The sequence below is a fragment of the Armigeres subalbatus genome, chromosome 2, assembly GCF_024139115.2.
Source record: "Armigeres subalbatus isolate Guangzhou_Male chromosome 2, GZ_Asu_2, whole genome shotgun sequence".
Lineage (NCBI taxonomy): Eukaryota > Metazoa > Arthropoda > Insecta > Diptera > Culicidae > Armigeres > Armigeres subalbatus.
The window spans coordinates 335,164,080-335,174,386 of NC_085140.1; the positions used below are offsets into that span (position 1 = coordinate 335,164,080).

Consider the following 10,307-nt stretch of genomic DNA (forward strand, 5'->3'; position numbering starts at 1 on the left):
TTTGCATATTCGTACGGTTTCCTACACGTAAAAAAAATAATGTTGTTTATTATTAATATTTCTAATACTTTTTTGCCAAAGCAGGCGCTTAATGACATGTATAAGAAAAAACATATACATCGCATTAGTCACATACATTCGGAAACTTATACTTTTCATTAACTTATGAATGTTATTAGCTTTTTGATATCGGATCATTCATTAGATGGCATAATGAAGAGTATAAGTATTTTCGAATGGGTTTTTGCCGAAACATATAAGGTTATTTTTTTACGTGTAGCATATCCTTGTTTAGATTTTGAGCTTTTGGAAAAGCTCGCTAGTCTAGTAACTACAGACAGGAGGTCGTGGACTCAATCCCAGGCTCGTCCCTATTTATAAAAAAATCGCATAGACTATACTCCATTTTCCATAGTGAATAATCGATTTCTATCCTACCGAGCGACCGAAATAACGAAACTTTCTGTGATATCGTGGGGATGCACAGGTATTCTCGGTCTTTAGTAGCAACAATAACTATAGACTAACATTTCTCTCTTTTCCCAATTGACTGGCGACGTTATTGTTCAATATTTGAGGGCTGCTGAAAAGTGTCCTTCTAGAATATGGTAGATCTCAATTTTTATTCATTTTGATCGTAAGTGCAATTTACGCCAGTTCTGATCTGATCCGGAGTAGAAACCATTGACAAGTACAATCACCTAGGATAAATTTAGCTACGCTATATAATTGTTTATATATCCAACTTATGGTTAATTCACCTGCTCTGGAAAATCTCATAAAATTTAATAAATTCACTTAGCCTGACACTCCCTGACTTGCAGAATTTTTTCAACAATTTTATAGAAGAACAGAAACTATTAAAAACTTCAAGACTTCTTGGAAAATCTAAATACATCATTGAGCATTTTTTTGGAATAGAAATCCTCTCATGAGGAGCCTTTCATATTTTTTTCCTTTACTATTACGGCCGTACGGTAAACCTTGAAACCTTCAAATATCTGATTACCTTTGAATGATATTTTTAATTGATAAAATTAGATCTTTTAGCTATCCATATGATATGTTCTTACCAAAATCATGGGTAGGTCAATGCTTCGACTGTCCTACCCAGGTATTTTCATGCGTAGGACATGTCCTACTTGTCCCACCCACTCCCGGCGCCGCTGATAGGGATCATTGTTACAGAACATTGTAGGCGTTTCCAGAACTCGAAACGCAAGATATTACGCCAAAAATTAGCCTTCAAAGATTCCTTCAAAACCGATTTCTGTGAACCAGTGAAAATGTTCATACAGGTCATAAGGCCGATACAAATATTTAAAATTTATTTTGTCTACCCCCCGCCCTCCTCGGATTTTTTTGCCACAATATAATATTTTTAGGGGGCAACAAAATAAAATTCGGATAATTTTGAGGATTTGCAAAACATTCTTTAACAAATCCGAGAAGTTTTTTGATGTTTTTCATTTAATTATTTATTTTTTATAACCCCCCCCCTCCTAACCTTTTGGAGACCAGTAGGACAAAAAGTTAATTAAATATTTGTAACGGCCTAAATTTGAAAAGAAATCTGTCTGAAATTTGAAAATTCTCGCATTGTGGGTGGTTTCTATTTTTCTCTTTTTGCTGCCAGAAAGTCTGGCAGTGCCAGATATATCTGGCATAATGGCAACTCTGCACTTAATACACAGTATAAGAAAGTCCAACCCCGTTGCTGATTACAGTTTTTTTCTTCGGATATAAGGAAAAACTCGCGAATGAGATGTTAGGGTCATATAGACCCAGAAATGTAAATGCTTATCAAACAGTCAAATTATAACCGAATTACAAAGTTTATACTTATACCGTTCGAAAGGTAAACTCATCAATTTTGTGGCTATGTGGTGATATGCTGGTTCTGGAGATAATGGCCACCGGGAAACGACTTCCACGGGGACCTTGTCGGTCATATAAGGGGAGCACAAAAATCGCTCCATATATGCCTTTCGATCGCTAATTCTTCATAGATTCTTTTAAAACGGTAATGTATGGTCCATGAGGGGGCTTCTGACGAAATTGGCCATTCCTGGTACATGTAAGGTGCCCCCGGGGAACCCGCAGGAGGGGATATTTCCGTTCTAGCACCAAAATATGTCATGCGGCGGCTCTTTCGTCATAATTTTTCACAAAACAGATGATGCGATTGAAATCGATAAGTGACCACATTGGCCACTCTTGGAGCCTATGAGGTGCCTTTGGGGAACCCGTACAAAGGGACATTTCCGTTCTAGCACCAAAGTATGCCGTGCGGCAGCTCTTTTATCATGATTTTTCACAAAATAAATGATAATGCGCTCGAAATCGATAAGTGACCACATTGGCCACTCTTGGAGCCTATGAGGTGCCTCCAGGGAATCCGTAGAATGGGACATTTCAGTTTTAACACCGAAATATTCCGTGCGGCGACTCTTTCGGTGTGTTTTCCCACCAAAGAGATGGTTATTCGCTCGAAATCGATAAGTGACCACATTGGCCACTCTTGGAACCTAGGAACCGTAGAAAGGAACATTTCCGTTTTAACACCAAAATATGTCGTGCGGTGGCTCTTTTGTCATGATTTTCCATCAAACAGATGGTTTCGATAAGTGACCACATTGGTCACTCTTGGAACCAGGGATTAAATCCTAAAGAGAATGAGCAAGTCTCTCATTTATCATCTCTGTATACATATAAGATATGTAGCATCCCGCAAGAGACTTTTTTGGCAAGTTGTCATGATAGAGAACTGATTCGGGAGGTTATACCCCCTGATAAATTTCTTTTAGAAAGCTCCAAATGGAGGGAGCACTGGCGCTAATGATGCATTTCAACTTGTTCTACACACACAGATTAAAATATGTTGTGATTTTAAATGTATTTTCATGCACATATTTGGAGCATGCAAATAAACGTAACATTCAATCGATATTTCTGTTTATTTAAATCGAAATTAATTTAAACTGTACTTGCTTGTAAAATTCAGTCAAATTTAATTGAATATCGAATGCAGGGCTGGTAGCGAGTCACACTTTTTCACTCTGGGATTGCCGGAGAAGTTTTTACAAGAATTAATGTTGCAATTCCTGCGGAAATTGGACAGCAGGAATGTCTGTAAAATATTCCGCCTTGAATTTATGATAAGAAAAAAATTGCAGAAGCTTTTGTGCTGACATTCACCATCGGATTTCTGTTAAAATCTCCGTTTGAACTTTTGGATTTAAATTTCCGCAGAATTTCTGGAAAAAATCCTAAAGGTTTTCACAAGGCGTTCCAAAGACATTTAACTTCTGCTGAAAGTTTTCCAAAGCTATTTCTGCATCAAATTCAAGATTTTGGATCATATTTTACGAAACTTGAGCAACTTTGTTAGATTGTTGTATTCTGAATTATTTCTCTCTGGATATAAATCCAAATAATTTTCATATTTTTTTATGAATTCAAATAATTCGTATACAGGAGTTTTGTCCGAAAAACGATTTTACATTATCTTGTTACCTAATTTTACGTAAGTTTGTCTAATGATCAACAATTACAACAAAGCTGCAACCATCATTTTCTTTATAAAACGTTGATTATAGAAATATAGACTGCTTCATTCTTGTTTGGTTAGTTTCGGAACGTTGGTGAATAGGACCATCTAGAAGGGATGTGATACTAATGGATATTTTCTTTGTTCTTTTTCAATGTGGTAAAATCATGTAGAAAATAAATTTTATCTTACTTTACTGGAAGAGAAAACGTTCAGTAAATTGTAATTACAAAAATTGATATTTTTCGCGCGTAGTTGGCGCGAATTGGATTTCATGTCGTGCGGAAATGTCGCGTACTTGATTTCAGTCGGCGCGGATTCGACGACGGACGAAACTTAGGTAATGGTAAAATTCATGTTATATCTGAGTCCTGGTAATATTTTTAAGTAAAATCGGTTCACGGGCAACCGAGATCAGGGGCTCAAATGGCAAATGGGCACTGTATGTATTTAAATTTGTTATTATTAAAAATGTTGTCTCTCCCTCTCCCTAGCTACAGTGCAGATGGGCATGGCCAGTAGTAGTAATCCTCATGCTTTTGTAATTTTTGTCTTTTCTTGATTTCTGATAGCATTCTAGATAAGGATTAGGAAAAAATATGATATCACTTGTTTCCAATCGACTACGAGTAACACAGTGACAATGGAAATGCATCTCAGCTCACCACCTGGTTAATATTTCATACAAAAGTCACTATTTGGTCACTTTTTCTTCATCTGAAAGTCACTATTTGGTCACTTTTTTCGTCATTGTTGGTCACTAAGTCACTATTTTGAACGGTATTTATCGCTACCAGCCCTGCGAATGTTAATTCGTTTGATGGAACTAGCTGCAATTTTACACATCGTTGAATTTTCAAAACTATTTGCTGTGAAGCTGTTCAGTAACCAGCACGAAATGAGAGAAAACAAAGCGAGAATCACCGTTTTTCTGTGCGGTTTTTTTCGCACTTGTATACAAGTTTGAAAAATTTGTTATCATGATATGGAAATGCTAAATATCATCTTCCAAACTTAGACGTACATGTTTCATGATAGAATTAGAGGCGAAAGTATAGAATTGATAGTTCCGTTAGGATACGGCAGGCATGAAGAATGGTTTTATAGAAGTCGATTTGAAAGCGAGCGGAGGGCAATAGGGACACGGCAGGTATTTCCGTCCATCGTCTTAGGGGCTAAAACCAACGAAAGAAACGTACATTTGCTAGAACTCCACTATAGCAGAACGTTTCTCCTGAGCTTACGATTTGGTACGTTTGAGTTTTACAAAAAGCGTCTCTTTTATTGGTTTTCGAGACTATGACGAACAGACGAACATACCTGCCGTGTCCCTATTTGTTATGGCACATATCGCACGACCTTCCTTCTGCCAACCTCCCGTATGAAGGGGGAGGAGGGAAATGTTCATGTAATTTCTGAGTCGTCGTATTTCAGATCATGGATGGAGGTTTATTGCTTGTCAGACTTTTGTTTTTGCAAAAAGAAAGGGATTACAATGTTAGCGGACACAAAAACAAGACAACAGCCGGTTTACTGTTTAATTGGCCGTTGACTGGCTTTCCATTTGCTATTAGCTTACTTTCTTACCAAATGTGTTAGATCGAAAGGATAAGCAAATCTTTATTTACCTTTCAAATGAATGTTTCTCTACTTAGAACACAAATTATTACATAAATTAGAACTTCAAAAGGAACGTTTTTATTCAGGCGATGCACAGTGTTGTAAAATTGTAATAGAACGAAATGGCCAATTTATGTCTTAAGCACTTTATTTATCTGAAAATCTTTAAATCTGATGCGAAGTTCAAAAATAACAAAACACAAGACAAAACCTGTTGATCTATTGTAAAATAGAATATTTGCACTGTAACGGAAAATTCCGCATATAGTTATAATCATTGCTCTTTTCCATGAGGGAGATAATTTTCAGAAAGTAAAATACACATTTGGTAAATCAACTGTACACTACTTCTAAACAACGAAACTAAAGATATCAACTGCATTTGATTCAGATCCATATGATATATGAGTGTCGAAGTTATTTTTCACTACACAACAATCTAAAAACAGGTAAAATGACTATCGAAAATGTTGTTCAAGTATGTCCCACTTGCCCCATATATGTAAAATCTCAAGGGCAAGTGAAAATTGCAGATTTTGGCTTTAATCAAAACTTTTAAATCGTTTTCGATGTCACGCACAATTATTTAATTGCTCAAAATATTAACTTTCCACATCAATGATGAATTCAGAAACTATTATTTTGTTGGAAATCCATTGAATTAAAAATAAAAGTAATAGCTTTTGCCAGTAGTAGTCATGATTAAACAATACCATTAGTAGGGTTGCTGCTTCTGGACTTCATCTCATAGCTCTGATATTGGTCCTACGGAAAACAAAGGAATGAAAAGGTATTTGATTTGTTTATTATTTTTGTGATTTTTTTCAGCAGTGAGCACGCATGTTAGCAAAAAGAAGCGACAAAATTGATGCCGTATTTCTTTGTTTCGCGATGAGATGAATATATGTTCAGGGAGATTGAAATCGGAACAGTTCCCCTATATGGTTCCGCAAATGGTTTTGATTCCAAATATTTTTGTGTCAGGTCAAAATCAGGTCAGTTGCTTCATCTTTCTAGAACATTGTAACCATTAAAAACGTTCACCGATTAATCGGCAGCCATATAGTGCCCACTTTACTCCGTATTTTCACTTGCCCCGGGGTACCTTATCTTCACTGGCAAAAGGAAGGTGGTTTGATTTGCTCATATGCCATCGCGTGCGGAAGGATTTTCTATCGACGAGTACTGTCTCCAAATTTCTAATACACGGAAGCTTGGAAGTACCCATTATTGGGTACTTTCGTACCCATTTTAAAGAAAAGCGGCATAACTCATTAAATGGGTAAACGCGATTTACTCATTAATGGGTATTCGACTTAAACTTCAAATAATGGGTATTTTTAACACTCGGCTTTGTATCATAAAATGGGTAAAAAAAACGCTTTTTGATAAACTTTTTATTGTGGATTGAGGTTAGGTCATCAGAATTATTCATTGTAAATACAAATAAAAAGGCTGCTGTTTTTCAATTCTTATTCAATTTATTTTATTATAAAAAATAGATTTCAGCGATATCAGAAATCCAAAGCATGTTATTGCTTGGTTTAACTTTTACATTGATGGTGACGTTTTTGTCATATTGTCCGGTAATACTCGAGCACAATCAAGCCTCTTCCGCCTTGCAGGACTCCAATAGCATTCCGCACAGTCTGTTAACGGACTGTCTCGTGCTATGTTTCCGAACCTTATAGCATGAAATCTCGACCAGATCATGCAATTTTTGTAGCGGAGATGGAACCGGTATGTCAAAGACGATGAAGCATTTGAAGAAAACATCCAACGCTTGCACTGAACTCTCTCCACATTCGATCAATTCGCCAGCAATAAACAAAAAATATTCTGCTCCTTTGCAGATGATATGAGGGGCAACAGGAGCATGCTGTTCGTGGAAATAGGCGACATATCTAGCAAGCTGTTCACCAATGGACGATTCTGTTTCCTGGAATGGATGAACCTTTAAATAGGAATGTTATGAACAGGTGGAATTGATTATTATTACCTGTACAAAACGAATCAGATCCGATGCAAGCTGATGCTCTATATTTAGATTGTTGTCGATGTTTTTATTCTGGTGTTTCACTCCTCTGCGCGTCAACATCACCATGACCCGCAAGCATCCCCGAAGGTTATCTGTAGGTGGTATAATGGTACGTTATGTTTGACTAATTATTAGGTAATAATTCTATATTTACCGTCTTGTACTCCTACGAACATGTCTTGCTCGAACATCAGCCCTCTAGCGAAAACTCGCGCAAGGATGCAATCGCGATCATAGTTTGGTGTAATACGCTCATAAGTTTTTTGTATCTATAATGAACGACAGATGTTGATATTTTCAAAATCAAACGAAAAACGAACTTACCATTACTCCATAGAATGATTTGAAATTTGGGAACGTTTGTAGAATCAACTGAAATCCTTTTTTGTTCTGAATCATCATAAGATAAAGTGAGTGTGTTTGCTCCATGTACTTGATGATAACGTTGAAATTGGCAGCAGTTCCATCCTTCTGAGAACATTCACCCGCCAGTTCCATAATTTCGTCAGAAACGTTGCAAATTTTTTGCCCTTCTTTTTGTGGATGAATTTTTTCTCTGGTTTCAATTTTTTTGCTCTGTTCCGCATATGTGTGTGAATCAGTCCGGAGTGTTCGTGGTTTGGTCCTTTCCCAGCGTTCTTCCAGAAAAAGTATGACTAAAAGAAATAAGGAAATCTATTAAAGTACGAATCTGATTTTTTTCGACATTATTGTTGCCTAATTCAGTCTAATTCCACCAATTATTTCGTCTTATGTTTTAATTAAGGTTTCGAAATTTCTTTTTAGGATAATGTACAATTTATTTTTAGATACTACGTGAAGTTTTTTTTTAAATCTCATCACAAATTAGTAGCAAGAGTTAAATTTAGTTTAATGCAGGATTCTTGTACTTTTGAATATACTTACATAATCCGGGGAGTTGTCGATCAATTTGGTGGCGGCCAGTAAAGGAAACGTCTCAATAATTTTCTTCGCCAAATTTTTTTTCTCCTCAGTAGACGGGTAGCTTAAATAAAAATCACAATGTTATTTATAAATGTGTAAACAAGCTACAAGCAGGCAAACTAACAAATTGAAATAAAAACTCTATGTTATGTTACACTAATAAGAGATTGTGAGGCACTTAATGACACTTCTAATAGCAATAATTTCAATAACATGAACCAAGGTAGGTATGGTAATTTGCCAACTGCTGTAGTCCTCGTCCCTGTGCATTCTTGATGGGAATTCAACTTGCGCGAGGATTTCAGATGTTTAACATTTGTCAATTTCCGCTAAGGGGCGTTGCAAATATGACGTCCACTACGCTTTTTTGTATACCTTGTATACTGCCGTGAATCGCATAGCTGTCCCATCTTTGCTGGGTTTCCTATTCATATGGGACAAATATACGATTCACGGTAGTATATGCATTGTCACAAAATCTTAGGGGGAGAGCCCTAAAAGCCGTGACATCATTTTTGAACAACCCCTAAAGATGATTATAAATTACTGACTTACATATTCTCATTCAATAGCTTCGATGCCATGCCATTGCACAGCGTGCGTACCATGGACAACAACTCTTTGTGGTTTGGTATAATTCCAGCATCAATCTTCTTATACAGAATACCTCGACATATAGCATCTCGTTCCAAATTTTGTCGCAGCTAAAGAAATTGGACTCATATCAATATAAACTGTAAAGCTCGCTATAAAGGTTCTCCGAAACACACAAATCGCGATTGTCTTTGGCACTTGGCGACTGCGATTGTCTGTCGCGTTGACATGGAAGTGTCAATGGATCTTTGCATGCTTGCAAGAACGTAGCGATAGTCACCCAGCGACAGCGACAGTCGCGTCGTATGTGTTTAGGGGAATCTTAATAGTGTAAATAACTGCCATTAAGTTGAATACTTACTGTTACTGATTCAGAAGAAGGAACAAGTGCTCTATGCGATGGTCCACTTTGAGATGTCGATGGCTCTGGTGCAATGGAATGCGCTCCTGCTTGGGCTTCTTTTAGTTCGGCCGCCACACTTAAAATGAGAACCTGTGGACCCTTCTCAACGATTCCGATCTCCTCCAGAAGCCGCGTATTGACGTGCATCAACTAATTGTTTGTAAACTTTTGAGCTATTGGCAACGAAAATTTAAGAGACATAAATAATACCGGAATACTAGATTAACAAATAATAACGTCGTAATCTCGATAAACACGTAACTCATACGTAGCTATGAAATAGACGATATGTGCATCGGTACGATAACAAAAACGTTGTGGCGTCGATGCATATGTATAGCGTCGACGCGGCGTTGAAATCACGCAGCGTGGGCATTGAGCGTAAGGGAGAAACAGTTCATTGATTATAATTGTTATTCCTTTAAGTGAGTCGCGTCGCGTCGCTCGTCGCATTTACTCTGGCTGGCACCTAAGTGAGGGTAGCAGATCAAGATTTGTGGCAGTGCATATGAACACGAACGGTATTCGCTAGCTGAATAGTAAAGACGATGCAGTTATCGAACGGCTAGTGTATCTTAGATATGATTAACACTCTATGTTGAACAAATTCAAACTAGCAAAACATATTTATTAACTGTATGTTAACAAAATCCTTATTCGATGTTATTTATAATTGCTATATATTTTTCGATTTCAATCTACAAATGTATACCGAGATATCAACAATATTACTTTAAAAATTGTATTTGTGGCGAGATGGACCATGATTGGTCCCAGCCGTCTGTCAACAGACATCACAAAGAAAAAAAAAATTGTATTTGAGTAAATTTAATCATTATATTTCATACTGATGTAAAGATATTCGTCATTTGTGTTACATAGTCTCCACAAACTGTAACATTTTTTTGTCGATATTTTATGAAGAGATGTTCGAATTGTTTGATTTAGTATTTCAGCTTTGTAACTCAGAAGTGATTCACATAATTCGATCACATTTAGTACTTGTATAATGACTGTGAATTGCTCATTCATTCTCAAGATATTATTAAGTATGCCGTAGCTCTGATCATTACATGTTTGGTATTTCACTACAAGCCCTGGTCGAAAAGTGACACCGTTAATGGTCATACATTGTACATTTTCTACATCTTCTGGAA

General features: G+C 36.7%; 1 pseudogene; it reads right to left on the reverse strand.

Moving 5' to 3' along the window:
• Positions 1 to 6,683: 6,683 nt before the first annotated feature.
• On the reverse strand, positions 6,684 to 9,285 carry LOC134216968 (uncharacterized; annotated as a pseudogene).
• Between the last annotated feature and the right edge of the window lie 1,022 nt (positions 9,286 to 10,307).